The sequence below is a fragment of the Bombus affinis genome, chromosome 1 (assembly GCF_024516045.1).
Source record: "Bombus affinis isolate iyBomAffi1 chromosome 1, iyBomAffi1.2, whole genome shotgun sequence".
NCBI lineage: Eukaryota > Metazoa > Arthropoda > Insecta > Hymenoptera > Apidae > Bombus > Bombus affinis.
In genome coordinates, this window is record NC_066344.1 from 6,589,673 (window position 1) to 6,596,397 (window position 6,725).

Consider the following 6,725-nt stretch of genomic DNA (forward strand, 5'->3'; position numbering starts at 1 on the left):
GTAACTTGAAACTTTTGCGTGTTTTATCACTGTCCTTTATGAAAACACATAAAATCTTGTCTACTAACGAACATGATTTCGTTGCAAACGAGTTGAAGAGGTTTACAAAAGCGTTTGCTTTCTCTGTTATTTTAACATTCATAATGACAAAAGAATGCGACGGAAACATTTTATATAATGATGTAAGAAAGAAACAAAAATATTTGTACCGTAACAAACGATTAGTCAGAAAGTAGGTAAAACAAATGTACTGACAGCCTTTGGTATTTTAAAATTACTCTTAGTTTGAAAAAAATAATCGAAACATTATCATGTGTAACGAAACATATTAAAAAAATTTATATTTATTAAATAGTAAATAATCACTGGGTACATTTATTGATAATTTTAATTTGAAATAACGAGTATGTATAAAATATAATATCTGTTGAAGTACAGCGTGTATGTTAAATTCGCTAAAAGTACACTATTAAATACATACGATTAATGCGAATAGTTAAAATGTCAGTTTCCTTAGAAATTTCCGGGTGTCTCAATTCCATCTAAATTAGACATATGATGATAATAGTTTCTATATTAATAAGGTAGAATAGATAATTTTAAATTTATATTTATTAAACTCTATATAAATGTGTTACCATTTTCACTAATTTGGTCTGACAAAGCAAAATAATATATGTGGATATCGTTAAAACTTTATGAAACCGTGACTCGACCATTTCATATCAATTTTTCAAATTAAGGAATTTAAAATAGAGTGACATTATTTAATTAATATCAAATTAAAGTAATCTATCTTTAGCAAGTACTATTTACTAAATGTTATGGTAATTTTTATCGTAATACACGCTGCTATAAATTATATTATTTTATAGTTTAAGACATAGTACGTAAAATACAAGTTTGTTTGTAATCATAAATTAGAAGACATCAGAAAAATTGCCTTATCCAACAATTGATGCGTCCTTACAGCATGTAATATTTTACTGGTTAAACTGGCTATCTAATTTATCCAATATGCCTCACCTGTTCGATTTTTCGTAATAATTGATAGTATCGATCGTGCAGTTTATTCTGAAATTCACGGTCTTAACTTTAATGCAGTTAATAAATTTAATTAATGACACGTCATGTCTTAAGGCTCACACAATTACTGGAAGAATATTTTATGAGATGTTAATAAATTACATGAATATTTAATATCAGAAAAATGCGCAGCACTTTAAAATCAAGCAATTTGTAAACCTTTAACCGATGACTACTTGTGTGCTCGTAATGAGTACTGAACCCTTAGAGATTTGTTTAAACTTTTCCATATCTCTCCCTGTGTCTGTCTCTCGTAATTAATTTATTCGTCACGTACATAGTCTTTATTTTAATAATTCTCTGAAGGCAAAGGCGATGTACAGAGCGGTAAAAGAATTATATGTCCTGACTTTGACAGATGATTCTACATCCTCGGGTCGTTGGTGATCCGATAAAAAAGTGTAAAATTGACTTGGAATTCCACGGTTAAATGTTTGTTTATTGCATCGCGTAGTACTCGTCGTGAACAACTAAAATCTCAAAGAAACGATGAGTCGCAAATGAACCGTTCTCTTGGAAATTGATATTAAAGTTGCCTCTTACATTGGTATTATCTACGATGTACAAAAACATAATCGATCAATTCAATAGTTATAGAAACATAATATCATTAATCGAAAGATAACAAAATTGAACGCAATTAGATTTTTATACATTTTTCAATTCTTAACAATAATATCCACTGACAATGAATTTAGAAATAATTTTCATCGCGATCAATTACATCTAAGCATAATACTCGTATCAGTTAGAAGATAATACAAAAATCGTTCATCAATCGAGAAATTCTCGTTTCATCGACTAAAGATAAATCCCTTTCTGTATGAGAAATTCGAATTCCAACGACAATAAAAGCAAGTCGATCCCATAAATCGGCTGCCAGTGCATTCAGCATGCTTTTCCGGATTGATAGTGGTTAAAGAACTTTAAATCGTTACCTCGAACAGATTCGTTGTGCACGGCGCCGAGTAGACAGCATTGTTTCAAGTTTCGAAACATTCCGTTGATTGTGTTTTACTATATCGTAAAGAAAGGATGGTGCTAGCAATTAATTCGATCTCTTTCCTCCCATTCTAGCCTCCTGTCATTTTCTCGCCCAACATTCTTTGATTCTGTCCTATTGTTTCCCTTATTTGATTCGCGCTTCTACAACCTCTATTTCTCTTCTGGATTTCCTTTACCTTTTTTTCTTTTTTTTTTCTTTTTTTTTTTGTTGCCGCCCACTCTCTATCGCTTCTTCCGTCTCTGAGAGATTCACACTTTTCTGTTTCCTCCCCTGCCCCTTTGGTCTTCTTTGTTTGCTCGTTTACGGAGTTTATTTGACTTTTTTAATTGAAAACACAGCGCCGACCGGCGTGGAGATTGTCTGACGTGGAAATGAAATGTCATTGCCGCTCGTCGGTGACCAAAGAAAAGAGGAAAAAGAAGAATCATGAGAAATGTGAAAATATGTTAACACAAGATAACGCACAAATTAGAATTTATCTTATTACAAGGAAAATATGACAAATTTGTTGAATTTATTAGTGATTCATTATCATTTTACTATTTGGGCCATCTTATGCAATAACTCGCCAATTAACAATATTTGTGAATTGGCAAGTTGCAAATTATAGGTTCTCCTTTATGATTTCATAATTTCTTATCGATTAGAATAATTCATAATTTTTTATGGAGAAAATTTCATTTAGTTTATTATTAAATTTAGTGTGCACTAAATGCTGGCAACTTGTAATTCAATTTCACACAACGAACGTTTCGTTCGTTCATTTCTGTCTATTTTTATCAACTTTTATTGTGTAATAGCATAAGAATTTTGTAGTAAAGAGATGTTGCTATCGGTTTTTCTAGACACAAGGAAAAAATGGAGTTACTGATAAATATTCTACTAGACCTATATCGCGCCTGTACCACTAGCATCAAGTTATCGCTTCTATACTTTTACTTTCGCCTTGAGAATTTATTTAATCGAATAACTGGTGCATAATACGATACATACTTCAGTTAGTTATCAAAACTAAAATATCAGGTATTTCATCGTATTTACGTAAAAACCCATTAGTGATCATTTTGACCAAATACAATTTTTTACAATTTTATCCACGTATTTTACAAACACTATTGGCAAATGCTATTTTAATGAATAATATTCAATAATTTTCATAATTTTGATAAGTACGTTATGGAAATGTAAAAAACGAATAATCAGTCATTTTTTATAGAGTTCTCACAGTTCGATTAATTAACGTATCTTGTATAAAATATGCACACTGAATTACTACCAAATCGCAAAGAAACTATCATACTAAATGATTACAAAAATAATCTATCTCGCTGAAATTGATCTCACAAACAAATTCTTTTTTATATTCTAGCCTAAACGCAAAATAGGGTTCGTATACAATCGTATCGTAAATTCTTAATTCTAGATAATGGTCAAAAAATTGTGATCATGTCATGATTTCTTATTCTCATTCCATGGGATGTTATTTCTATAGCGTAACGTTTTACTGTATCTAAAGTTTCAGATTTATTTCTTCCGGCACAAGAGACATCATGAAAATGCCAGTCTCTTTCATATATTGTCTCGTTGTTTGAATCGGCACAACGAGTGTCATAAAAACGAAAATCATTGTCCTGGAGGATGTCTCACGAGTTATCGACTTCCTCGTTCCATTTTAGCACGTTCTCTATTTCGAACGCCTCTCATTACGGTCACCGATCGAAAGAGTCGACTGTGCCGAAGCGCCAGTCTCTCGTTAAAAATAAAAATTGCCGATAAAACGCCCAGGAATTGAAGTACGGCGAGTGCAGCTGGCGCCGTTAAAAATTTTTCGATATTTCACGCCTTGTTTCTTTAAAGGCAAATAGAGATCAACTCTTTATTCGGTAACCATTTATATCGTACACGGTCGATACAGGCACAGTTGAATGATTGTAAATGACTATTAATTCGGTTTACTATGAGATTTTTAACACGTTATCCATAAAAAGTGCATCATTCAACTGATCGAGATCAATAGATGGAAATTCAGAAAAAAATATAATACATTCATATTTGTATTATATATATAAATACAGTAATTGTTACATTGAATGGTCCAGTGTATTCGTACTGTCAAAATACAAAATATTAAAACAAGGGACGAATCAAATATTTTTACATAAATAAATTATTTTCTCTTTCATTTCTCTAATTCCAAAAATGTATCCTTTATTTTCGTCGATAGTTACATATGAAATTTCATACGAAAATAGGGTAGTATTCAAAGAGTAGATTAGTATAAAAAAATTACCGAGAAGTTCTAGTATTTAATATATTATTAAAACAAGTGACTCTATATTATTTAAACTGTTCCATATATATTTGAAACGGTACGTGTAATTTCAATCCTCAACTTTGTGGACTGTTTTCACCCTTTTATGATTTCCAATAAAAAAAATACCTATCAAATATTTTTTCAAGGACTATCTTCAACATAAAAATCGGCGTTCCGGAGTTTGAATTGTACTCTTGAAAGTGCTACGTGTAACTATTGCCTCTATTTGTATGTAGAGTGTTATTCCACTAAAGTACTCTCAGAAGCTTGCTATGCAACCAGTAAAGTAAGCAGTTTATTGTATATTCGTAATAATTACTTTGAGAATTGTTCATCGATTTTACACAGGTTGCAGCCATTTAGCAGGAAATCTTTTCATGCTTCACTCAGAATTAATTATTCAGATTCAACATGATGTGATATACCGTTACGGTATTTTTGGTTAATTAAGTAATTATTTTCATTTATTGTATAAATTTTCTGATTATCTTTAATATGAAAAACATTTAACAACGAGGCATTTAATGACAACGAAAACTGATTATGAGATGACAGAGGGTGATATTACATATTTTCATTTTACATGCAATATAGTAATATTCAAACAAATATTACAATTTTAATACCTCACGAGGACAACGAAGAGAACAATGAGAACGAAAATTATGTCCAAATCATATAAATAAATTATTTAAAAATGTTAATGACTAGAAATTCTAGATAAATCCTTTTCAAATAATAAAACGATTAAAATAAATTCGTCCCCTAGTTTCAATGGAAAATTTACCAACTTCTTTTCCTACATTACAATTTTTCCTAGTTTTATCTATAGTTTTTATATTTGTGTCTACTCCTTTTTGTTGCTTCTTTATTTTCCTGAAGATTTGTCTTTCCCATTTGTTTCTGTTGCCAGTTTCCTATAATCGAAAATTGTCAATTTCATCGATCGAATAAAAGGAATTTCGAATAATTTGAATTGTTTGAAAACAAACACGCTCTTCAAATAAACCGTAATAACGTTAATATATTAACAATTCGTGTTTTTAATATTATTAGTTGTCATTAATAATTTGTTTCTCAATTGAATGATATCTTTACTTATTTTTATTAATCTAACGATTTTATTATTGTTAATTTTATTATTCCTACGCCGATTTATATTTTTTACTCGTTTTTATTGGCCTCGCTATTTTACTGAATTTATTATTCTGACGCGAATTTATATTATTACTAACCTTTTTATTATTTCTGCTATTTTCCAATGTTATTAATGTTACTGGTGTGACCCGAATTTCCATCGACTCTCTCAGTTGTTTGCTAGCATTTCACGATAATGCCAAATGAATATCGAGTCTTAAGACGGTGATGCCTAATTCAGGAGCGTGCTACTCCAGTAGCGACAGTTAATGGCTCACTGTCCCTCGAAGCGTGCAAGCGAGCTAATCTTGTTACACCTGATCAATAATTAATAAACTCAATTAAGTCTGAGCTTCCGAGAGACGAACTATAGTTGCGAGGCAAGTGCTGAAGCAACGTTGGCTTTGATGTGCGAACATTATGGATTCGTTCAACGTACGTTAGTGTATGGGCTCCGATAATCGGACTCGGTCTTTTTTTTCTGCTATTTGAATGTTGCATACTTCGTTTTCTTAACGTTTCTAAAATCGTGTAAATAGTCAAATGAAATATTAATTAATACGAATACATATATACATTGGAGTATATTAACAACTTGCCACGAATTTTAGTTTCTAGAAATTGTTACGTTCTTGGAAATAAAATTTATGTATCTATGTTTTTGAATGTAGAATTTACGGAGAATTTGTAGGAAATGTATCGAAAATAAGAAGACTGTAGTTGGAACAATTAAGTGGATAAATGAATGATCGTTAATTTGAGTATTTGCCTGAAAATTGTAATTTATGCATAATAATTGTACGAGTACATCTGCTAATTCACATGTTTACAAGAGATAAAAGCGTAATATGGAAATGTTATAAATAGCATATTGCACTACCTTTTATTGCATTCCACTGTAGCACGTTTCATGTTTACATAAGTAAGTTTTACATTTATGATTTTGCATAATTCTTACAATGTACACTCCTGCTCAAGAATTTGCAATGTCCTTTGCTTTTAAGAGTATTCTTATTACAATTCCCATTCTCAAAAAATTATTTAGAAAGAATAAATGTCATTTATCGAACACTTAAAATAGTATTAAACAGCAAGTGGCTTTAAAAAGTGAAACTTTAGTCGATAATTATATTATCTTGGAGGAAGCGAAGATACAGAAGATCAGGTTAGAAACACGGGAAG

The 6,725-nt window shown here is 30.6% G+C and overlaps 1 long non-coding RNA gene across 1 annotated transcript; it reads right to left on the reverse strand.

The window, feature by feature from the left end:
- Window positions 1-776: 776 nt before the first annotated feature.
- LOC126926136 (uncharacterized) lies at window positions 777-5,813 on the reverse strand. Its single transcript, XR_007714319.1, has 3 exons — window positions 5,642-5,813; window positions 2,025-5,323; window positions 777-1,640 (listed from the first exon to the last, which is right to left on the reverse strand). It is a non-coding gene; the product is annotated as an uncharacterized LOC126926136 (long non-coding RNA).
- Window positions 5,814-6,725: the final 912 nt, after the last annotated feature.